General features: G+C 41.4%; 1 protein-coding gene and 1 non-coding gene across 3 annotated transcripts in view; one reads left to right on the forward strand and one right to left on the reverse strand.

The window, feature by feature from the left end:
• The window catches only part of RASGEF1B (RasGEF domain family member 1B), a 560,362-nt gene that overhangs the window by 56,024 nt on the left and 478,287 nt on the right, over window positions 1-26,051 (forward strand). The window lies entirely within an intron of this gene.
• Window positions 20,325-20,397, reverse strand: TRNAG-CCC (transfer RNA glycine (anticodon CCC)). The gene has a single exon. It is a non-coding gene; the product is annotated as a tRNA-Gly (tRNA).

Below are 26,051 nucleotides of genomic sequence, written 5' to 3' on the forward strand. Positions count from 1 at the left end.
ACATGCAGGTGAAATAACAGGGGCTTTGGTCTTAGTTGGTAGTTTTACTTTGCCATTTACTTATTTGGGCAGGGTAATTAACCTCTCTGATTCTTTTTTTTTTTTTTTTTTAAACATTTGCTTAACCTTTCAAACTTCCTAAGCTGCTGTTTCTTTTTTTTCTTCTTTTTAATTTATTTATTTATTTTTGGCTGTGTTGGGTCTTCGTTTCTGTGCGAGGGCTTTCTCTAGTTGTGGCAAGTGGGGGCTACTCTTCATCGCCGTGCGCGGGCCTCTCACTATCGCGGCCTCTCTTGTTGCGGAGCACAGGCTCCAGACGCGCAGGCTCAGTAGTTGTGGCTCACGGGCATAGTTGCTCCGCGGCATGTGGGATCTTCCCAGACCAGGGCTCGAACCCGTGTTCCCTGCATTGGCAGGCAGATTCTCAACCACTGCACCACCAGGGAAGCCCAACCTCTCTGATTCTTGGTTTCTTTGTCTCTAAAATGAGGATAACAATGCCTGCATGCACAATTTTTATCAGGATTTAAGAGAATGATACAAACTGTGCATGTAGTGGATGTCCAATAAAATGTGGGTGTTATTACTGAACTTTTGATTGGTTTTTGGCAATTAGGAGATGAACCCCTTCTCATCTGTTTTGATTCTTTTCTGACTTTTCCTTTATCCAAAAACCAAATCAACAAACAAAATACAAAGTCATTGTGATACATTTTTGTTCCCTTTATTAATTGGATATGGAAGTATTTGTCATTTATTCTTTTATCTCTCAGGCAACATGTACCATAATGTATGTGCAAATGCAAACATTTACCTATATGCTTATAGTTAGAGCATTTTATACAAACCATTAGGGAATTCACAGTAGAAAGACAAGGGCAAGATGTACCTTTGATCTACGGATGCTGCTGAAAGAAGCAAACGTGAATCCCAAAATGCAAATTGCTGAAGATGTCTCCCTACCACACCCCCATCTCTGCCATGTTCTTCCTTTAAAATTACAGTTTTGAGTATTTGTTCTAGCTTTCAGCCATCTTTCTGTCCTAAGCGATCTTCTTATTTAGGAGCTGTCTCTCATATCTCTTAGGCAACCACGACAAATCAGAGTGAGACATACTAAGGCAATTCTAACCCAACAGCATCTTGGTACAGCTTTTTCACTTAAAGAAGAATATAAACTCATGATAAAAGAGAGCCTGCTATGTTGTATGTATATGTGTGTGGCCCTAGTCACTATAGAACTGTTTAATATTCTGCAAAAATATTTTTACAAGCTTAGTTTCAGTTACTATAATCACGACAATAAATTTTCATGCCCCGGCACCTATTAAATTAGCAACCAAGTTCTTTTCTTGAGCTATTATTCAAATGGATTCAGTTTGCATTCAAATTAATCTCAAGATCATAGAAATTAACAATGGGAAAAGTACATTAAATCACCTAGTCTATTTCTTTGCTAGGGGAGAATTGATCTTTACATCATAATCTCTAGTGCTTTGTCCAGTCTGTTTTAAATGTCTTGAATAAGTGTTATTCTGATTCTGGGTGGTCATCTCATCAAATTCCAGGGGAAATTCTTTTTCACAGCCTGCTAGAATATATATGGATTTTCCGATGCTGTGCAATTTGCCGGTGTTCAGAGCCGCCAGGAATCAGGCAATGAATTTTTCAGAGGAGTATGTGTGTGCATGTGTGCAGGTACGTGTATGTGTGTGTGTGTGCGTGCGCATATTGAAGGGGGTTGGGTAGGCCATGTGAGGGGGAGAGAAAGACAAAAAGAGGACATCCTGAGAAGGATGGTACGTTTGATTATATTTGAGTTTTGACAGTTGTTTGTTTTCATTTTGTAATATCCTGAGCGGCTTGGGGAATTCAAGGGAGAAGTTGATATAATCACAAAGCCAAGAGAGAGGCAATGCAATTTGAGTAGTCATTGTGAGGTTTTTATGAGGTCAAATATGTACAAGCCAAATAAAAAAATCTTTACCTTAAGGGTATATTTTATTAATCTTACATAGGGATAGTTTAAGTTATAGGCTGTAAAGTAGAAAGAGTGTAGGCATTCTAATGTTAGCTATTTTTCTGTCTTAATAATTCAGTTGCAGCATTCCAGTTAGACAAATAGGAAGGTAGATAGATAGACAGACAGACAGGTGGAATAAGTTTCTATATTCACCATCCAGCTCAAGAAACAGAACATTAGTACAATGAACCCTTTTTTTTAATTGAACTATAGTTGATTTATAGTGTTGTGTTAATTACTGCTGTACAGCAAAGTGATTCAGTTATACATATATATATATATATATATATATATACATATATATATATATATACATTCTTTTTTTATATTCTTTTCCATTATGGTTTATCATAGGATATTGAATATAGTTCTCTGTGCTCTACAGTAGGACCTTGTTTATCCATTCTATATATAAAAGCTTACATCTGCTAACCCCATCCTCCCACTGCATCCCTCCCCCAACCCCCTTCCCCTTGGCAACCACCAGTCTGTTCTCTATGTCTGTGATTCTGTTTCTGTTTCATAGATAGGTTCATATGTGTCATATTTTAGATTGCACATATAAGTGATAGCGTATGGTACTTGTCTCTCTCTTTCTGACTTACTTCACTTAGTATGATAATCTCTAGGTCCATCCATGTTGCTGCAAATGGCATTATTTCCTTCTTTTTTATGACTGAGTAGTATTCCACAGTGAACCCTTTCTTGACTGCTGTTGTATTGAACTCAAATGTTTTCTGTTTTCTTATTTACAAAATGAGATAAACAGAAGGTATGAATCAAATCAATTCATAAATGTTAGGGTGCAACAAAAATAAAACACATTTTATGATCTTATTACAACATGTGTGTTATTCAAATTTAACAAGTCTAATAGAAGACAGGGAAGGAGTTGGTGCCCCAGAACTGACATGAAAAGCATAAGGCTCTCTTCCTTAAGAATCTCATGGAATCTAAGGATCAGAAAGCACTTTAAATTCATTCATTCATTCATTCATTCATTCTGTTGTGCTGCTTGAATTCCCACTTTAGCATCCAGGACAAGTAGTCGTTCAACTTCTGCTTGAATATCTTCTGTGATGAAAAAATCATTAGTACTCAAGGCTTCAGTAATAATGGTTTGAAGGTTCTTATTTCCAGTGAGACCCAAACTCTGCCTGCTCAACCCTTTTATCCATGAGTCTAACAGTTAAGGGCTGGACAGAACTAATCTAATTGCTTATAATAGCTCTTCACACATTTTTTTTTTTTTTTTTTAGAAATTCACGTTCTTTTATTTATTTATTTATGACTGTGTTGGGTCTTCGTTTCTCTGCGAGGGCTTTCTCTAGTTGTGGCAAGTGGGGACCACTCTTCATTGCGGTGCACGGGCCTCTCACCATCGCGGCCTCTCTTGTTGCGGAGCACAGGCTCCAGACACGCAGGCTCAGTAATTGTGGCTCACGGGCCCAGTTGCTCCGTGGCATGTGGGATCTTCTCAGACCAGGGCTCGAACCCGTGTCCCCTGCATTGGCAGGCAGATTCTCAACCACTGCGCCACCAGGGAAGCCCCGCTCTTCACACATTTGAACACAGTTGTCATTGCCTCTCCCTCAACCCTCTAGGTGCTCCCACCCCCAGTTCGTTAAGCTAATCCACTCTCTCCCAGACAAGGTCACTCCTTCTGCCTGGCTTGCACCCGTCTTAAGTGGTGGCTACAGGCAAACCCATTCTTCACCGTTTTCCTGAAATACATTCCTTCAGTGCCTGAGACGTAACAAGGGCTTAATATATAATTGCTAAATGGATAAGCTTAGTCTAGCCAATCATGAAGCATATTTATCTATACTGTAAACCTTAGTCTAGAAAAACTCATTTTCTTTAGTACCTCCCATATCATTCTCTTTCCAAGTCTCAGTCCTCAGAAAAGATGAAAATACAACCTTTGCTTCCAAATTCTTCAGTCTCTCAGTAACTGATCCATCCTTTCTGATAAGCCAAAAACACAGCAAGCGTTATTTCAAGCCCTCCTGTCCTCCACCTACTCTTCGAAAAAAGGAAAACAGTTTGCATTGAACATATACAGAATTCCCTCAATGGCCAGCTAACATGTACTGGGTCTGAGCTGTGCCCACACTACAGAGCCCTCATATGACCTCTGGAGGACGTGGCATAGATTTTACGGCAATGGCTGGTGTTACTCAGGTTGCTGCTGGCGTCAGGGAGGTCTTTGTGCAAAGCAGTAAAAGGGGCCCCTCTGGTGCCTCAGAGAAAAGTCCCCACCCCAGTATTCTGGCAACCCCACTTCCTTCTCCATCAGGCACCTTGTGGGCTCAACTCTCAGACAAGCCAGTAAACCAGATGACTGATAATAGAAAAAGCTCTTGGAAACATTTGTTGGTTAAAGGGTGATGTTATGAAAAGAAACAGACCAAATGCTAATAATTACTTTAAGGGGAATGAACCACACGAATTCCTTTACGTTTAGCGATGCCTGCAAATCCAGTCCACTTTGCTCAGATGTGCGCATTTTTACACAGAAAAGTGTTAACAGAGCCCTGAAGGATGGGGAAGGCTTGTAACCTGAAAGGGGACCTGCTATGGGTCCTGATGCTATTGAGCCCCACTGCCTACAGGATCACTGCTTTTTTTTTTTTATAAATTTATTTATTCATTTATTTATTTTTGGCTGCGTTGGGTCTTTGTTGCTGAGCACGGGCTTTCTCTAGTTGCGCCCAGCGGGGGCTACTCTTCATTGCGGTGTGCGGGCTTCTCATTGTGGTGGCTTCTCTTGTTGCGGAGCACGGGCTCTAGGCGCACGGGCTTCAGTAGTTGTGGCGCACGGGCTTAGTTGCTCTGCGGCATGTGGGATCTTCCCGGACCAGGGCTCGAACCCACGTCCCCTGCACTGGCAAGCAGATTCTTAACCACTGCGCCACCAGGGAAGTCCAGATCACTAGCTTTTGCTGTTCAGTTAAGTGTTGCTGCGCAGACAGGGTGTGGAGATGTAACTACCCCAACAGGTTGCCTGCTGCTTGATGGTCCCAAGACTCAAGCCCACATATTTGTCTGGTGATGAAAAGCTGAGCTCATAAGGAAGTGGAGAGTGCTGGGAGAAAGCATGAGCACATCCCTTGTAGGGAGGCCAAACGTTAGATCAATCATGTCTTCCAGCCACTGCAGTGACTGGGGGGAGTGAAATGTTAATTTCTTTCTTTTTTTTTTTTAAACTTTGGGTTTATTTATTTATTTATTTATTTATTTATTTATGGCTGTGTTGGGTCTTCGTTTCTGTGCGAGGGCTTTCTCTAGCTGCGGCAAGCGGGGGCCACTCACTATCGCGGCCTCTCTTGCTCTTGTTGTGGAGCACAGGCTCCAGACGCGCAGGCTCAGTAATTGTGGCTCACGGGCCTAGTTGCTCCGCGGCATGTGGGATCTTCCCAGACCAGGGCTCGAACCTGCGTCCCCTGCATTGGCAGGCAGATTCTCAACCACTGCGCCACCAGGGAAGCCTGAAATGTTAATTTATGCTCATCACCATCAGCAGCCTGGAAGTGAGTTCTATAATCTGTCTGATTCTCAGGCCCACGTAGCTGCCGCTCTCTAACCTTTGGGCTCCAGTCAGGGGCAAACCCTTCCACTGCTGTGGCCATCACTGGGATTAGCAGACCAGGCCCTCCTTCCTAACTTCCTTTGTGCCCCCCGTGCTCCCCCACGAGTTCTTCCTACCTTCCCCCTGTAGGATGCCCTACAGGGGGAAAAAATCTGAGATGCCCCGGTAGTAGGACAATAAGGAAAACTTTGCATCCACGTAGAACAGTTAGTGACTGACTGAAAATGCTTTTCTACAACCCACAGGGACACAATGATGTGTGTGAAAATGAAATAGGTTTATTTCATGTGGTTTTAAGAGGCCATTTGGGACATCAGAAAATAGCACCCAGCTTTGTAGCCCTGGAAGGTTGAACTTGCAGTTTGTTTATAATTTTTTTCCCCAAGAAAAGCCTATAATCTGTTTTTTTGGGGGGAGGGGGATGGAGAAGAGGTAATGGAATTATCAGCAAGAAAACCAGAATTCATCCCCTAGCAATATGAATAATTGGAAGTTCTTGAATGGAAATTGGCAAGGTTACAGATGACACAACATTTGTTGATGTAAAATGGGATGTCCCCAGAGGCATAGATAGCTTTAATTGTTCTTCTCCGAGAGCTTTTATGAACCCGGGAATAAGCTGTTATTTTGTATTTTGTAGTATCTTTGTGGCAGGTGCCCTGGATAACAACAAAGATATGTATAATAAAGTTCTCTTTCTAGACAGAGCCAGAAGACTCACAGGGCTGTACTTTGCACTGAATTGTGAGTATAATACGCCCAGGCTAATTTCCATTTGCTTTTTGTTTGTGTTCTGTCACATATAGGGCATCCTGTACAGTTTAGCCATGTGCTTGACCTTGATGAAGTTCTCTGTTCATTTCCTGATTACTGCAAGCGTTTCTTCCTCGGAGGTGCTGGGAGGAAAGGTGACATGATCGGAGTTTTAGAGAGGCGGGTGGGAGGTGTTCTTGGCAGGGTGTGTGGGAAAGTCAGATTGAGCAGACTGAGTGAGGGACTTCTGCTGGGGGGACCTCTTACGCTGATGGCTCCTGCTCCAAGAGCTTGGAAAAATGTTATGGCTTTGGGTCATGGAGGACAGGTTTGTGCCATTATTTCTAAGGCTCGTTGGCTCTTGCTGTCAACTTGCCATGGTTCAATGATTATTCCCCAAATCACAAAGAAACCCGACCTCAAGGGGCGATCTCTGCAGTGTGTCCAAATTCATATTCACTAATTTCTAAGCCTTCTACAGATCATGTCTCAGTAGAAATCATCTTTGAGCATACTGTATCCACGTTAATGTGCACTTGTCTTCTCCGTGCTCTTGTACAGCAGTGAAGACGTTCCCGGACTGTGAGAAGTGCATCTTACTTCCATGGTTCTTCCGTGGGCACAGGCTTTAGCGAGGACTGGTCCATCTCTGAGGCCCAGACACTGCACTTGTCGCTCTTACCCACTCTCTTTGCGTCGCTCTTAAATCTCACGTACTGGCCCTTTGATCTCACTGAGATGGCTATGCTCTCACTGAGATGGCTATGCTCTGGATTTTCCTCCTGGACTTGTCAGCACTCTGATCTCCACTGCTTGCTCTTTCCAGGCTACATTTCATGGCTATCTCTTTCATTCAACATTCCAATTGGTGGAAGTGAGCTGTCCACCAACCTCACATAGCTCAAAAGTAGAGGAGCTCCATTTCATTTCTTTTTATGGCTGAGTAATATTCCATTGTATATATGTGCCACATCTTCTTTATCCATTCATCCGATGATGGACACTTTGGTTGCTTCCATGTCCTGGCTGTTGTAAATAGAGCTGCAATGAACATTTTGGTACATGACTCTTTTTGAATTATGGTTTTCTCAGGGTATATGCCCACTAGTGGGATTGCTGGGTCGTATGTTAGTTCTATTTTTAGTTTTTTAAGGAACCTCCATACTGTTCTCCATAGTGGCTGTATCAATTTACATTCCCACCAACAGTGCAAGAGTGTTCCCTTTTCTCCACACCCTCTCCAGCATTTATTGTTTCTAGATTTTTTGATGATGGCCATTCTGACCGGTGTGAGATGATATCTCATTGTAGTTTTGATTTGCATTTCTCTAATGATTAATGATGTTGAGCATTCTTTCATGTGTCTGTAGGCCATCTGTATATCTTCTTTGGAGAAATGTCTATTTAGGTCTTCTGCCCATTTTTGGATTGGGTTGTTTGTTTTTTTGTTATTGAGCTGCATGAGCTGCTTGTAAATCTTGGAGATTAATCCTTTGTCAGTTGCTTCATTTGCAAACATTTTCTCCCATTCTGATGGTTGTCTTTTGGTCTTGTTTATGGTTTCCTTTGCTGTGCAAAAGCTTTTAAGTTTCATTAGGTCCCATTTGTTTATTTGTGTTTTTATTTCCATTTCTCTAAGAGGTGGATCAAAAAGGATCTTGCTGTGATTTATGTCATAGAGTGTTCTGCCTATGTTTTCCTCTAAGAGTTTGAGAAATGAAATGGAGGTATTTGTAATGAGGTGGATGGAGTTAGAGTCTGTCATACAGAGTGAAGTAAGTCAGAAAGAGAAAAACAAATACAGTATGCTAACACATATACATGGAATCTAAGGAAAAAAAAAAAGGTCATGAAGAACCTAGTGGCAAGATGGGAATAAAGACACAGACCTACTAAAGAATGGACTTGAGGATATGGGGAGGGGGAGGGGTGAGATGTGACAGGGTGAGAGAGTGTCATGGACATATATACACTACCGAATGTAAAATAGATAGCTAGTGGGAAGCAGCCGCATAGCACAGGGAGATCAGCTCGGTGCTTTGTGACCACCTAGAGGGGTGGGATAGGGAGGGTGGGAGAGAGGGAAATGCAAGAGGGAAGAGATATGGGAACATATGTATATGTATAACTGATTCACTTTGTTTTAAAGCAGAAACTAACACACCATTGTAAGGCAATTATACTTCAATAAAGATGTTAAAAAAATTAAAAAAAAAAAAAAAGTAGAGGAGCCAGCCCTGGAAGGCAGGCAGGCACTCCTGGCTCCAGATCACATGACGTATGCTTTTAACCCCTGTGTGGTGTTAGAGCACTAACTCATTCTCTGAACATTGAAAAACAAACAAAAAATGTGTTAACTTGAGTCACAGGCACAACGTCTTCTTCATAAAACTATATTGTTTTTGAGAAATCTCTTTATGATCTAAAAGGCAAAGTAAAGATTGAGCATCTTTCTCAGGGTTCTGGCTGACCTGCCAAGCACTGGCAAGGCTGGCATCCGGAAGTCAGGACCCTTTGGCAGTAGGAGAAGCCTTAAGCTAGCAGGAATGGAAGGGGGAGAGAGAGCCCTGAGAGACGCATTCTTCTGTTTGGTAGGAAATATGATGAGAGATATGATGGATATATGTCCTCAAATTTATTTGCATATTTTTTTCATATCTTTCCCCTCTCAATCAAATTTTCCACTTTGCTTTTTAAGTAAATTTTAACAAATGCTTCATCACTTATTTACTGTAATTAGGGATGTGGCCTAATCTCCCTGTGCCGATTTCCCCCTCTGTAATGATAAACTTACATCAGGAATAATGTGAGGAATAAATGAGTGTGTGTAAAGCTCTTAGCATAGTGCCTGGCATATCCATTAAAAATGTTCAAAAAGTGTTAGCTATCATCATCATTATTCTTTTAAAAAGTCATGGTAAACTCTTATGACTGATATATTTCAACATGAGCCAAGTTTGAAACATATAAGCTGATCATTTGGGTTAGAGATTTATTTCGTTCTAATTAAAAAATGTAAAAAAAAAAGAATATTTATTGAGCCTCATTGTACATCAGGCCCTCTGCTGGGAGTTTACGTACCGATTACCGACTTGATCTTAGCTAGTGTCAAGCCCATGAGCTACCTAAAGCAGAAACAAAGATTATTGCCATTTGATGTATGTGGAAACTGAGGCTAGAGAGACTAAGTGATTCTCAAAGTCATTCAGCTGATAAAAGGCAAATCAGGACTCAAATCCATGTTTTCTGACTTAAAACCCAATGCTTTCTCCATAGTACCAGCCTGTCCCTCTCCTCTGACCTGCATTTGTCCGTCTCTGCTGATTACCATGCTTTCCCCAAATGCTGGCTTTGGCATAATGACAACCTCAGTTCCTTTGCTTGTAGTCTTCAGGATCTGCTTTCATTCTCCTTGCTTTACAAAGAGTTTTAATTCTTAAAAAAGTTGTTTCTTTTACATGTGAAATTTCTTGTCTTGCAATTTCTCAAGTCTATAAATTCACTGTCTATATCCTGTATCTCATTAAAGAATTGGATGATGGCTATATTGACTAATCTTTAGGGCTTATGCTGAGTAACTTGAAAAGGATCATTTTAAGATGAAGGTAAATTCAGAGCTGGTAGCTCTGCCATCTATGAGAAAGACTCAGAGTACCACAGTGCCCACGTGTGTGTTTTAGGTAATGAATGAAAATTTGCCGAGTTGTTCAGGTGACTGTAGCAAAAGAGTACATGGGAGAATGTTTCTTTACACAGTGAAACTTTAGTTTTGCAAAACTTAGTTTAGCTTGACTTTCGGCCTGGTTTTAATTTCACTCTTGCCTTTCCTCTTCTCTGGGCACGGCTCCATCCACTGTAACTCCCAGTGTCTCTGTCTTCCTAACAGTGCACTTGCATGAATCCTGAAGAGCCCCGAACGGGTCCAGCAACAGTCAAGGCTGCTGCTGTGTGCTGCGCGGTTGCACTGGCTGCAGAAATGCAGCAGTTTGAAGGGGACTCCCTGTCAGCCGGGTCCTGAGGGGGATGGGGCTAAACCCCTCAAATCCCTTTGTCATAGGCTGATGTCAGAGAATTACTGAGTAATTGGGACAGTTTCTTGTCTGTTCCCGTGGGGAGAAAGTGGTAAGGATCAGATACATAAGTGAGTCATTTGTATATTCATCCATTTATCAAAAAGTTTTCCAGGCCTGCTATGTGTTTCTCTCTAGAATGTAAGCTCCCAATACCCAGCACAGGGCCTTACATGATAATTTTCTCTTGATTCAATCAATGAATGAGTGGAGAAAAAACATTGTGCTATGGGGCATGTAAGAGGGAGACTTAATTCCTCAGAGAAGACTTCAGGAGGTAAAGCTATGTAAGAGGAGACTTGAAGGACGAGTAGGCATTAGTCATGAAGTAAAGAAATGTTTGTTTGAGGATCTGTATCCCCCAGAGTCCTCATCATCAGAGAGGACAGAAAGTGGCAAAGATGGGCACAGCCAACCACAGAGAAACACTCCAGAATGAGAGAGGCTGGCAACAGAAGAATAGAGCTGGACGTGGGAAAAGGGGGAGCTAGATCTATTTTTTATTTGTTTATTCGACAAATGCTTATTAGCACTTAATATGAGTTGGGTATTCTTCTATGTGCTTTATAAATTCATCCTCATAGCAAAACTATTATTACCATTTTACAGATGGGAAACCAAGGCACAAAGAAGTTAAATAACTTACCCAAGGTCATGTAATAAGTGGTAGGTAGAGCCAGGATCCAAATCCGAGCAGCCCGGCTGCAGGGCCCATTTTCTTAATCCCATCACCATGCTAACTCTTGTGGATGAGCAAAATAGATGATCAGAGACTTGGTCTTTCAAGGCAGGAAAGGCATAGTTATACCTGGACTCCTAGAGGCTATCTTTATACAGGGTAAGGAGGTTTCCTCTACCAAAACAAATAGATACTTTGTTTTTTCTTGATACTTTGTGATAATACAGTAACCTACTTCCTGTTGCATTTAAAGAGGAAAAGGCTCTTCTTAACCTTTTCTGACTTTTGCTGTTGTTTGTGTGAAAAGGAGGAATAAGCAGAGAGAGAGGAGACTGGCTATATAAATGGGGGAAATTCTAGCTCAGCGTTTTGAGTATTCAGCCAGACTCTTTGTTCATCCCCAGAAAGTGATTCCTGCCAGAGCGTGCTCCTGTGTGCCCAAATCCAGGTCTGGACTGTCCCTTCTGCTCTACATTGCTTCAGGAGCAATCAGAATCTCCGAATGATTTTTTCTTTTTGTTGTTGTATCATGGTAAGAGCACTTAACATGAGATCCACCCCTCTAACAAATTTTTGTGTGTACAGTACAGTATTGTTAATTGTAGGTACATCGTTGGACAGCAAATTTCTAAAACTTATTCATCTTGCATGACTGAAACTTTATATCCATTGCACAACAACTCTCCATTTCTTTCTCCCCCAGCCCCTGGCAACCACTACCCAAATAATTTTAAAGTGTCTGAAATGGTGGTGAGCAGAGTCGGGTTCAGAGATAATTTGAGGTTTCCTTCCCCCAAATTACCTAGACAAAATCTTGACGGACGTATTTGCAAAGTTCTAACAGATAGTTGTAATTATTACCCAGAAATAAAGAATTTGCCTATTTCTGACATTTCTAGAACGATACTAAAACAATTTCTATGTTTAAATTTTAAAAAATGACGGCCAATTTCTCTTATAAACTTTTCCCCATGGAGCTCTTCTGACGTGTTGCGTTTGCCAGTGAGTGTAATGCCTACGACAGAGTCAGGAGGAATCACTGAAAGGCCAGTGTGGATAAGATTCACGGTATGAGCCTGTTGAAGGAGCGCTGGTGATTCAGATTTGCTGGATTGACAGAAATGACTTTTGGTGAAAACAGCATGTAGCTATTGTTTCCAATAGATTTTTCTTCTAACCTGTATTTAGTGAGTAGTCCCCACAGCCAATGGTCTACTGGCTTCTGGACCCAGGAGCTCACGCTCATTTTTCTCTCCCTAAGAGCACTATCATTTCCGGAGGGCAGTGCGTGTTAGAAACCTGTTCCTGGGGCTGCTTTGTCAGGAGAGGGAGATACAGTAAGAGTCTGTCGGGAGCAAACAAAGACATCCTTGACAATGACGATTTATCTTGCTACCTGCAACATGTCCTTTGGTTTGATAGCTGCCTGGGTTGGCTTGGATTATTTATTTTGCACGCACACTGATATACGGAGGTGAGCTCCTGGCAGGCTTCCTTCTTTTCTTCCTTCCCTGCCTGGCCAGTCTCCTCCGTTCACTCTTCTATATCAGAGAGCTGTCAGCCAGCGTTGTCCTGGGCAATGAGAGGATAGGGCAAGTGCCTCGAAATATCTTAGGAGAAATGATCTTCTTTGCAAGCAGGACTTGATCTAGTTTCTTTTTTCCTGTCGGTTCAGCCTTGGGAAATCAGAGATGCCTAGGAGAGTATCTGGCAGGTGTAAGGAATTTAGAACTGTGCTTCTCTCCAGCAGTGATCTCCTTTCAGCAGACCCTCCCTGTTCTTCTGCCTTTTCAAAGAATGGCTTCCTTCTGCTTCTCTGTGCTGCTTGGACTTATTTGCTAACATGTGACAGTTGCAGGAGAACCCCTGGCAGCAGCTCTCCTCCACTTGTGCCTTGGAAAATTCTACTCCCTCTGTTAAGAATCTTGTCTCCCCCTTACTCCCGACTTCCCCTGGATAACTCCTGCTGGATATTACATATTCAGCTCAGGCATGACCTTTTCTCAGCATCGCTTGTCTGGTTTCCCATCTCAGACTGTGCCAAAAGTTTTTCCAGGGAAATGGGAAGGTGGAGAAAGTGTTATTGTTCAGGGTCCTTGAGCATCTTTCCCCACTCCCAACACAGGGATGCAGTACAGACAGACAGACAGACAGATAGACAGACACACACACACTTTTGCACTCTGCCCCCCAATGAGAATGGGGTCATAGCCTTGCTTTAGTCTACAAATCGTGAGCCTAGGGTCTGTAAATGTTATCAGGATGGCAAGAAATGGAAATTGTTCTCAAAAGGCTTAAGCTGAGCAAAGTTTAGTGAAGGGAGTTTCCAGCAGTGTGGGTGAATTAAGGAACCAACAAGGGGTAAAAAGCTCAGGGACTGGTGACAGGAGGAAGGGACAAGGCTCAGGAATAAAGCTATTGGAGCCTTGAGAGGGATGGAGCTGTGGAAGAGCGTTGAATGGTAGGACCTGTGGCTGCAGAGAAGTTAAATCTCCCCTGGAAGCCTAGTGAGGCAGGGAGGGAGTAGGCGGAAATTCATATATCCTCCAAGTTGGGGAGGGGGAGTAGTAAAGGAAGCCTGGGTGGTGAGTCCATAGAGGGTCACACCTGTGGAACACAGAGCAAGGCAGGGGAGAGTGGAGAGTGCAGGGCACGCGGGGCAGGGATGCAGGGGAGAGGTGGTCGTGGTGATGGGGAACGTGAAATAGCCAGCATATGAACATACCTTTTCTTCTATGAACCCCTTTGGCGATCTGGAACGCGAACAGATCCTTTTTCAAAATAATGTTTCTAAATGCAAAAAATAGAATACATAGGATTACAGAGGAAACCAATTATACTTAAATACAGTTATCAAAATACTAAAAATACAAAATTGTGACACAGTAATATATAATGCTTGTTTATTAACACATGGACTACAAAATCTAGGGGCAGAACTAACAGTTACCAAGCTTTCTAAGTCATGATAAGTGTGAATTATATTTCAAGATATCTGCAACAGCTGAAATGAATATGAAAATATGTGGTGTTTTAATTGGTGATAAAGTCTTAGGCACTTTTAATACTACCGTGCTTTGTTGCCTACCTTCATAGTTGAGGAAAATGCTAAATTTCAGTTGAGTAGAACTTAGCGATATAGATCAATATATATAACTATAAATTGTATTTATATAATATATTCAGTATATAATGTTTAGCCTAGTGCCTAGTGCCTGGTGCATGGTAAGTGCTCAATAATTTGGAGCAATTATTATTAATTAACCACTAAAGCAGTGCACATCTAAGTTCACAGACCCTGAATTCTGTCCAAGGGCTCCTGAGGGGTCTGAAGGCCCCAGGTTGAGAACACTTGCTTTAACTATAAGTGGAGGGATGTTAAGTTCTAGCGGAGTGGTGATGGAAGCCTGAGGATGAGAGGGCAGCAGTGTAGCCAGAATCCCCCTTCTTAACAGGAGCAGGATCCAGGGCCCTGGAAAATCCATGCTAAGAAATGATGCATCTGCTCAACCCTCTGGTCGCGATCTACTTCTGTTAAATACTATATCCTCGGGTCCACTAGAATGTAAACTTCATGAGGACATAAAATTTTAAAAACTGGTTATTGCAGTATTATATACACATAAATATAAATGTAAAATTTATCCACCGTGTGGCGTAATGAATTTTCATGAACTGAACACACCGGTGTAGGCAGAACCTGGCTCATTATCAGCACCCCAGAAGCCTCCCTCAGGTCGCCTTCCTGACACGCCACCTCCCCTAAGGATAACTACTGTTCTGATTTCTAGCAACATAGAGTAGCTTTGCCGGTTTTTGTTCTTTTTATAAATAGAATAATATACTATATACTTTTTTGTGTGTCTGGCTTCTTTCTCTCAATGTCATACTTGTGAGATTCATCCACATCATTCCATGTAGCTGTAGATTATTCATTCTCCTTGCTGCATGGCATCCTATTGTGTGAATATACCATAATTTACCCGTTCTGCTGTTAATGAGGATCTGGACGGTTTTGCATTCTCTGTCTTTTTCATTTCTGTCATTCTGGTAGTCGTGTATTGGTAGCTCTTTGTGGTTTTTTTTTCCCGGTGACTAAATACATTTTTACCCAGGTATTGGCCATTTGGATATCCTTGTTTATGAAGTGTCTGTGTAAGTCTTTTGTCTATTTTCCTAATGTCTGTATTTAGACAAATTATTTAATCATTCTCAGTTTCCTCATTGTTAAATTAGGACATTAATAGAACCAATGGAAAGGGTTATCGTGACGATTAAGAGAGGTAGGCATGTAAAATGTTTAGCTTAGTACCTAGCGCCTGGCCCACGGTAAGTGCTCAATAATTGGGAACAATTATTATTAGTTAATCACTAAAGCAGTGCACATCGTGGATACTCTATGCTTGCTGCATAATCGAATTTTAAAAATATCACTGTAACAGCACTGTGAGTAGAATCTGCTAATCTTGGTTATAGCTGGGTGGGAAGCCCAGTGGCTTGGGGATGGAATGAAGGAGAATTTCTTATATTTTATTCTCTTTGGTACCTTTTGAATTTTGTACTATGTGAATGAATTTTCTATTAAAACACATGAAACTGAAGTCCAGAACGAATAGCTGAAATAGAAACGGAAATAATCTAGAGTTCAGTTGAATCATGAGCTATGCTACTTGTGCTGCCATGTACACCCAGGATGTACATGGAGAATGGGCATGTTTAACTCTGGTGAAGAGGAAACCTTTTGAAGAAATAGATTTAGTTAGTAAGGTGTGATGTCCATGTATTTTGTAAAAGTTATGATAAGGGAAGGAGGAGTAGATTATGACATACGGTTAATGTCTGAGTGACCTTAATGAGATGGGATGTGAATTTAATGTTGGGAAACAAAAAAATATCAGGAGAGAGAAGTGGGATGGAATGCCTTAGTCATGTTCAGTCCAGCCTCTCAGGGTTCCAAGAAGTTTGAAAGGACACATTTTGGTCCAGAGTTCTCGAGGGTGAAGGCACACATCTCTGTGTCTCTTGGATTTTTGTTATGCATAAAAAGGCATTTGCCTTTCTTGGTGCATTTTATGTTGCACTTATCCAAGATAGGTCGCTTTTGAGTGACCCAGAAGGAGAAGCAACAGAACTTTATCAGGGTGTGCTTCTAAATTATTATTACTGATGACAATACTGAAATTAACGTCCTAATTTGCAGAACGTTTTTCACAATGTATCAAGTACTGTTAAATATGTGCTCTTATTTGCTTTTCGTACTAACTCCTCAGAAAGATAGCTGTGGTTATCTCCATTTTACAGGTGGAAGAACTAAGGGAAATGAGGGAGCCAGGACTAAAAGCTAGGTTAGTGCTGGAAAAAGTCCAAAGTACAATTCATAAGGTGACTGTTACGCCTGTGACAGTCACCTTGAGACGAGCTGTTTGAATGGAGAATGATGACTGGAGAATAATGAGAATAATGAATGGAGATGTTTGAAATGGAGAGTTCAGTGACTGCCACCACCCAGAGGGATGGTTGTGGGACCATGTCGTATGGTGTGCCTCTGGGTCTGTCCATTCTGAACTTTGATGATGTCCCAGGACAGTGACTTTGTACCAACATTCAATTTAGTGACTTTTAAAATGGTTCTGCTTTTCTGTTTAGATAGTATTTTTGTGTTTGTGATTATTCTTAAAATGCATCATTTTAATCACCACGCTTCCTGAATCTTCTTTTCCTTTTGGATTCCTTCAATTACACCATCTCCCCTTAAACGATAATCACATTTCATTCTACCTGATTCCCCAGGCCAGTTACCTAGACTAATGGAATGATAGACCTGGGCAAGAGATTCAAGATCACTTAAGACAACCTCTTGAGAATTTTACAAATGAGGGAACTAAGACCCAGAGAGGCAAAGTGACTTGTCCCACATCACAAAGCTGGTTAATGTGGAGGATAGAATGAAATAAGCAGGAGGAGAGTAAGAAGGCAGAGTTGATTTTTCACAGGGAAGATTTTCTGTAGAAGTTGATTACGTTGAGTTTTCAGGAAGGCAAATGTTCTGGTAGTTCCACAGAAACAGAAAGATTGCTTTCTGGACCAACAAGAATTTTACCCCACTGGCTGCCGGGTAATAATGGCAGATGGTAGCCACAGGGTTATTGTAGGTATGGACTCATAAGGTCTCTAGTCACAGCACTCACTGATACACCATCAGCTCTGCACTTTGATCCTGAACCAGTGCTGAAAATAGAAACTCCTTCTGAAAGGACATGGCAGAATACTGAGATGCCCCCAAGATTATTGCCCCCTTTTGCACACATTCTTTATAATGCTCTTCCCCCTGAGTATGGACAGGTCTGTGTATATGACCAATTTCACTCCCATGATGAAGTTACATTACATGACAAAGATGAAGACATTTTGCAGATATAATCTCAGATCAGTTGATTCTGAGTGAGTCAAAAGGGAGATTATCTGGGATGGACCTGACTTAATCGGGTGAGACTGATTCAGAAGGGACTGAGATTCAAAGGGAAAGAGATTCTCCTGCTGGCTTTAAAGAAGTAAGCCTGTATGTTGTGAGAGACTTACATGGCTAAGACCTGAGACAGCTCCCCTAGGGTGAGGTCAGCTGAGGGAGACCTCTGGCTGACAGCTAACAAGAAACCAGGCTCAGTCCTACAACCACAAGGAAGTGAATTCTGCTAACGACCTGAATGAGCTTGAAGAAGACCCCAGCTCCTGATAAGACCACAGCCCCAGCTGACACCTTGAGACCTGGTGAGACCCTGAGCAGAGGACCAAGTTAGACTGTGTCTAGACTTCTAATGTACAGAAATTGTGAGATAATAAATTTTTGTTGTTTGAAAAAAAAAAAAGTACCACTTTCCTGGAATGTCCCCAAGTTCAGGAGTGTAAATTCAGGCAAGAACAGCCCCTTGGGGAATACCTTGTTTCCACTTGGGGTCAGGGCTGATGTGTTTCTTTATAGTATAACCTGTTAATTACACAGGCGGAGAACAGCAGATTTTCAGAGACTTAGCTCATCATAATTTCTGTGAATCATTTTGCAGAGAAACAATTTTCTAGGCAGACAAATCAAACTTTGTTAGAAGCTTTACTTTAGGGAAGATCATTTACCTATTAGAGATCTGAAGTACATCTTCCCCTCTCGGATACAGCATTTCTTCATTTTAAGCGAACTCTTTGCTTTCCGATATATGAGGGAGCACACTTGTGCTTTTCTGCTCTGTTACCCTGTTTTCTAGACTACCTCTTAATTCTGACCTCTACTTACTAAACAGGAAATGCTAAACAGTATTAGTTTCTATTTGGTGCAAGGAATACTGGGGAGAGAAGGACTGAGATGTCTGAAACGGACTGGCCTTTTTCTTCCCTTTAGACAATGCCCCTTTGTTGAGTGGGCCGTCTCAGTCAACTGCATTTCTGGTCATGCCCCTGCGGCAAAGCCTCTGCTCCACGATACTGGGCCCTCTCTGTTGTGAGGGGAGAAGGGGGTTGGCAATATTCTTGCTTAGGAAGAGCCACTTGGTGGGACTTATTTGTGACATTTCCAGTACACAAATTTAGAAACGTAATTCTCAGTCATGGCTGAACATCTGTAAAGAAAAGATTGTTCTAATCATGTTCAGCTGTATCCTCCCGACTACCCTAGACGTTATGAATATTCAGCCCAAATCAAAACCAAAGACAAACTTCCTGCTTTGTGGGTCTCACAGAATGGGGCTTTGAGGAATCATGTCTGTGATCAAGGGAGCCCTAAGATATGGGGGCGCTGCATGCTTCCACAGTGCAATGCCCAGGCTCCTTTGTGAGATGCAGGCGATGAGGGCAAAGGGATGAAGTGAGAACATCGCCTCTGAGGAAACATGCCAGATTAGTTCGAGTTCATTTGACAGTCAGAAATAAGTCTCTAAGTGAGAATCCTTAACAGGACTCCACTCAGGAAAGCAGGAAGAGCACTGGCCTAGGCGTCCTTTCTTTGCTGTTCTACCAACCAATTGTGTAACGTTTGCCAATTTATAGAATCACTCCGAGCCTCAGTGTCCTCAGGTGTGAGCATGGGTATTTCTGTTAGTGGCCTTTGTCTGCAAGGAGCAGAAACTAGCTCTCACCAGTTTAAGCAGAAGAGGCCTATTTGGAAGGTGCTGGGCTGCTCACAGAACCTGTGGAGGCTTGAGACCCAGGCTGCGGAAGGGCAGGAAGCAGAGGGGGTCTGGGGTCTATAGAACAGGAGCATCTGCCACGGTAGGGACCACACAGCCTTGGTGGGCTCTTGGTTGGAGACTCTTGGTTGGAGGCATACTTCTTTCCCGTGTGAATATAGACAGTCCAGGGCTGGTACGGAGACTTCACAGTCATTGAAGATCCTCCTTGTCAAGTCCCTGGTTTTTGGTTTCTCACTTAGTGCAGAACTTCGGATTCACGATATGAATATGTAAATTAAAAGAAAAAAAGGTGGACTTTCCAGTCTTTCCTTTCTGGAATAGTTTCTCTTCTGGAATATATGCATTTGTTCAGCAAAATTTTGATTTGATTGAAGTTAATATAGTTTCTACCAACCTGAAGCTTGAAATGTTTAATGCAGCTCTAATTTTATTATTTAATGATATAAATAAGATGGAGAAGGCTCTAGGCTTGACAAACTTGACATTTAAATCTAACTTTGCAAAACAATCTAGTAGGCAAGAAAAGTATTTCCTAGGCTTCCTCAGGTCTGCCTGGATATGTGGTTATAACATGGTAATGAGCTTCCCTAGAAGGGGCAAAATGCATGACTAAAGTTGCATTTTTATTTTGTGTTTTTTTGAAATAGATTCTCTAGATCAGAGAGCTTTAAAATTATGTTTTCTCTGTGCTGGCCACACATTTAGCCATAGTTACTATTAGAATTATGATTTGGGAAATATTTATAAGGAAGTACGCTGGCACTGAATACATCAGACCCTTTTTTTGCTATTCTGAGAGTCAGTGGGAACTCAGTGTTTAGAGAAGTGCTGGTTTTAAGGAACTGAAATTCACACCATTCATTCAGTTTACTGTATTTTTTACAAAATATTTATTTATTTATTTGGCTGTGCCGGGTCTTCGTTGTGGCATGCAGGATCTTTATTGCAGCATGTGGGATCTTTAGTTGCAGCATGTGGGATCTTTATTTGCAACATGTGGGATCTTTTAGTTGCGGCATGCGAGATCTAGTTCCCTGACCAGGGTTCGAACCTGGGCCCCCTGCATTGGGAGTGCAGAGTCTTAACCACTGGACCACCAGGGAAGTCCCAGTTTACTACATATTAATCACTTACTTGGGAGTTTAACCTTTCAGATCATTTTCTTCATCTAAAATGACTGAGAATATTTGTGTGCTGATGCCAGAAATATTTTTCATCAGCTATGTTAATCAGCAAGTATTAAGTAACTGCACAGATTTTTTTTTTTTTTTTTTAATACTAGGGGATGGGTGAGGATCACAAGAGCCTCAATCTTGGCTTTACAGTCAGGTTTAGGAGACTGTGGTTTATCTATGTATCTAGTACTTTCAAACAGCATTGTCCTCCCAATCATCAGTGACTAAGATGTGCTGTAGAAACGGGGTCTGTTGTTTTCCCATCAGATTCCCCAGGGAGCATCTCCCACAGGCACAGACTACCATACATCCCCAAGTGATGGAGAGCCCACCTGGTCCCCATGGGAAGAATGTGGCAGAGGGGCTAGCTGTACCCCCAGATTCATGCTTCTCTTTCTATAGTATGTAGTTGTCCCTGCTAAGTAGCTATCCAGCTGAGGTGAAATTTCCCACCCCTTTTTTTTTTTTAACATCTTTATTGGAGTATAATTGCTTTACAATGGTGTGTTAGTTTCTGCTTTATAACAAAGTGAATCAACTATACATATACATATATCCCCATATCTCTTCCCTCTTGCATCTCCCTCCCTCCCACCCTCCCTATCCCACCCCTCTAGGTGGTCACAAAGCACTGAGCTGATCTCCCTGTGCTATGCGGCTGCTTCCCACTAGCTATCTGTTTTACATTTGGTAGTGTATATATGTCCATGCCACTCTCTCACTTTGTCCCAGCTTCCCCTTCCCCTTCCACGTGTCCTCAAGTCCATTCTCTGGTAGGTCTGCGTCTTTATTCCCATCCTGCCCCTAGGTTCTTCATGACCATTTTTTTTTTTTTTTTTTTTAGATTCCATATATATGTTAGCATACGGTATTTGTTTTTCTCTTTCTGACTTACTTCACTCTGTATGACAGTCTCTAGGTCCATCCACATCACTGCAAATAACTCAGTTTCGTTTCTTTTTATGTCCCAGCCCTTTTTGCACCTAAGCATGGCCATGTAGCTATTTCTCACTAATAGAATGTGAATGGGGATGATGTGTGTCACTTCCTGGCCTTAACGTTTGAGAAGTGGGGATGCTTCCTCCATGTTCCGTCTTTCCTGCTCTCGTGGCTGGATGCAGATGACTCCACCTGGGCACGGCGGAGCCGCAGGATGGAACAATTGTGAGGAGCAGCGCCACCTGTCAGCTGGGAGCATCTACCTTTTATTCCTACCTGAACAAGAAATAAATTTTTATTGTGTTTGAGATTTTGTACTTCTGTAGGTCTATTTGGTATACCTACTAGCATTACCCTATTATAGGAAATAGATTCCCTTGGGTAGACCTCTGATCTTGCTACCCTATATTTATTGAGTCTTTGAAATCCTTTGTCATTTTGAACTTACAGTGGAAAGAGAAGACTAGTCTACATCTTCTGTGCTTGTCAGATCTACAGACGTATGATTAAAAAATTGGCACTTCCCAGATTTATAAATCATCGTCCTAAATTCTCCTGAAATTTTAGCCTGTTGAGAGACAGTGTGACCTAGTGGTTAAGTGTGTAGGCTACGGAGCCAGCATGCCTGGGTGTAAATACTGCCTCTGTTGCTTACTATCTCTGTGAACTTGGGTAAGTTGCTTAAGCTTTCTGTGTCTCTGTCTCTTCATCTGCAAAGTAGGGATAACAACACTGCCTACCTCAAATGGCTGTTACGAGGATTAAATGAATTAGTACAGCTTAGTGCTTATGGTGGTTTCTGGCTTGAAGTAAGCATACAATAAATGTCATTTCTTATGATTATTGAGGGTCCTTGTTGTTGTGGTTTAGCCTAGGATTTCTAAGGACCTTTGCATTTATATTTGGTTCTTTCACCTCAGTGTCAGGAGAATCCAGGAAGCTTATATATGAAGCGTGATGCCATTGTTAATGGCACAGAGGCAAACCTAATATTAAATAAAATGAACTACAAACACTAGCTACCTTGTGGATTAGAAGATCTAAAAACATGATGATGATAGTTTATGTTTTATAGTGCATAATAAGTGTTAGGCATTGTTTTAACTTCGCATATATTAGCTTATATAATTATCACAATGACCTTTTGAGTAGGTATTATCATTTTTCCTATTTTATAGATAGGGAAATTGAGGCAGAGTGAGGTTAAATTACTCATCTCAGGTCACATACCTAGTAAGTGGCAGAGTTATTGCTTCAAATCCAGTCAGTCTGACTGCAGAGGCCATGCCTGGGAAACTCCTATCCACCTTTAATGCCTAATCAAGGGGCCCCACTTCTGTGAAGGTTTCTGTGAGGTCTTTCCTGATCTGTTCAAGAGGTTGTTCACTGCTTTCTATGGCCGTCACCACTCTATCTTGGACTGACTGGATTGCAATTGGAGCTGTGCCGTATTGTAGTTATTTCTTCATGTTTCTGTGAGATCCTTGTGCACATAGACTACACTAGTGCTTCTCAAACTTCAGTGTGCCTATGAATCATCCGGGGAATCTTGTTAAAATGCAGATTCTGATTCAGTAGGTGTGATGGTTAATATTAGGTGTCACCTTGACTGGGTGCCCAGATATATGGTCAAACGTTATTTCTGTGAGGTGTGTCTGTGAGGGTGTTTTTGTATGAGGTTAATATTTAAATTGGTAGACTGAGTAAAGCAGATTGCCCTCCCTAACGTGGATGGGCCTCACCCAATCCGTTGAAGCCCAGAATAGAACAAAAAGGTTGACTCTTCCCCAAGTAAGAGAGAATTCCTCCTGTCTGATTGCCTTTGAAATTGGACATTGGCATCTTCCTGCCCTTGGACTCAACTTGAAACATCAGCTCTTCCTGGGTCTCAAGCCTGCCATCCTTGGACTGGAGCTACACCATTGGCTCTCCTGTGTCTCCAGCTTGCCTACTCACTCTATAGATCTTGGGACTTGTCAGCCTCCATAACTGTGTGAGCCAATTCCTTATAATAAGTCTCTTTGTGGGCATGTGTGTGTGTGTGTGTCTGTATATATTTATCAATCTCCTATTCTATTTCTCTGGAGAACTCTGACTAATACAGTGGATCTGGGTGGGGTCTGAGATTCTGCATTTCTAACAAGTTTCCAGGAGACACCAATGCTCCCAGTCAGTGGACCATATTTTGAGAAGCAAAGACAAGACTGTCTCATTCACCTTTTTACCCTTGGTCTCTCATACAGAGGGCACCCAGTGAATTTCTTTTTCTTTTCTTTTTTTTTAAAACAGATCTTTATTGGAGTATAATTGCTTCACAATACCGTGTTAATTTCTGTTGCACAACAAAGTGAATCAGCCATATGCATACACATGTCCCCATATCCCCTCCCTCTTGAGCCTCCCTCCCATCCTCCCTATCCCACCCCTCTAGGCCATCACAAAGCACCGAGCCCATCTCCCTGTGCTATGCTTCTGCTACCCACCAGCCAACTATTTTACATTCGGTAGTGTATATATGTCTATGCTACTCTCACTTCCAACTTTGTCCTCCCACCCCATGTCATCAAGTCCATTCTCTATGTCTACCTCTTTATTCCTGCCCTGCAACTAGGTTCATCAGTACCATTTTTTTTTCAGATTCCATATATATGTGTTAGCATACGGTATTTGTTTTTCTCTTTCTGACTTACTTCACTTTGTATGACAGACTCTAGGTCCATCCAACTCACTACAAATAACTCAGTTTCGTTTCTTTTTATGGCTGAGTAATATTCCATTGTATACATGTGCCACATCTTCTTTATCCATTCATCTGTCGATGAACATTTAGGTTTGTTCCATGTCCTGGCTATTGTAAATAGTGCTGCAATGAACATTGTGGTGCATGTCTCTTTTTGAGTTATGGTTTTGTCACGGTATATGCCCAGTAGTGGGATTGCTGGGTCATATGGTAGTTCTATTTTTAGTTTTTTAAGGAACTTCCGTACTGTTTTCCATAGTCATTGTATCAATTTACATTCCCACCAACAGTGTAGGAGGGTTCCCTTTTCACCACAGCCTTTCCAGCTTTTATTGTTTCTAGATTTTTTGATAATGGCCATTATGACCGGTGTGAGGTGATACCTCATTGTAGTTTTGATTTGCATTTCTCTAATAATTAATAATGTTGAGCATCTTTTCATGTGCTTCTTGGCCATCTGTATGTCTTCCTTGGTGAAATGTCTATTTAGGTCTTCCACCCATTTTTTAACTGGATTGTTTGTTTTTTTGATATTGAGCTCCATGAGCTGTTTGTGTATTTTGGAGATTAATCCTTTGTCTGTTGTTCCATTTGCAAATATTTTCTCCCATTCTGAGGGTTGTCTTTTTATCTTGTCTATGGTTTCCTTTGCTGTGCAAAAGCTTTTAAGTTTAATTAAGTCCCATTTGTTTCTTTTTGTTTTTATTTCTGTTACTCTAGGATGTGGGTCAAAAAAGATCTTGCTGTGGTTTATGTCAAAGAGTGTTTTGCCTATGTTTTCCTCTAAAAGTTTTATAGTGTCAGGTCTTACATTTAAGTCTTTAATCCATTTGGAGTTTATTCTTGTGTATGGTGTTAGGGAGTATCCTAATTTCATTCTTTTACATGTAGCTGTCCAGTTTTCCAGCACCACTTATTGAAGAGACTGTATTTTCTCCATTGTATTTTCTTGCCTCCTTTGTCATAAATTAGGTGCCCGTATGTGCGTGGGTTTATCTCTGGGCATTCTATCCTGTACCATTGACCTATATTTCTGTTTTTGTGCCAGTACCATACTGTCTTGATTATTGTAGCTTTGTGATATAGCTTGAAATCGGGGAGCCTGATTTCTCCAACTCCGTTTTTCTTTCTCAAGATTGCTTTAGCTATTTGGGGTCTTTTGTGTTTCCATATGAATTGTAAGATTTTTTTGTTCTAATTCTGTGAAGAATGCCATTGACAGTTTGATAGGGATTGCACTGAATCTGTAGATTGCTTTGGGTAGTATAATCATTTTCACAATATTGATCCTTCAATCCAAGAACATGGTATATTTCTCCATCTGTTTATGTCATCTTTGATTTTTTTCATCAGTGTTTTATAGTTTCCTGAGTACAAGTCTTTCTCCTCCTTAGGCAGGTTTATTCCTAGGTATTTTATTCTTTTTTTTGCAATGGTAAATGGGAGTGTTTCCTTAATTTCTCTTTCTGATCTTTTGTAGCTGGTATATAGGAATGCCAGAGATTTCTGTGCATTAATTTTGTATCCTGCAACCTTACCAAATTCATTGATTTGTTCTAGTAGTTTTCTGGTGACATCTTTAGGATTTTCTATGTATAGTATCATGTCATTGGCAAATAGTGACAGTTTTACTTCCTCTTCTCCAATTTGTATTCCTTTTATTTCTTTTTCTTCTCTGATTGCTGTGGCTAAAACTTCCAAAACTGTGTTGAATGATAGTGGTGAGAGTGGACAACCTTGTCTTGCTCCTGATCTTACAGGAAATGGTTTCAGTTTTTCACCATTGAGAATGATGTTGTCTGTGGGTTTGTCATATATGGCCTTTATTATGTTGAGGTAAGTTCCCTCTATGCCTACTTTCTGGAGGGTTTTTATCATAAATCACTGTTGAATTTTGTCAAAA

This window comes from Balaenoptera acutorostrata, chromosome 5 (genome assembly GCF_949987535.1).
Source record: "Balaenoptera acutorostrata chromosome 5, mBalAcu1.1, whole genome shotgun sequence".
In the NCBI taxonomy this organism is placed as follows: domain Eukaryota; kingdom Metazoa; phylum Chordata; class Mammalia; order Artiodactyla; family Balaenopteridae; genus Balaenoptera; species Balaenoptera acutorostrata.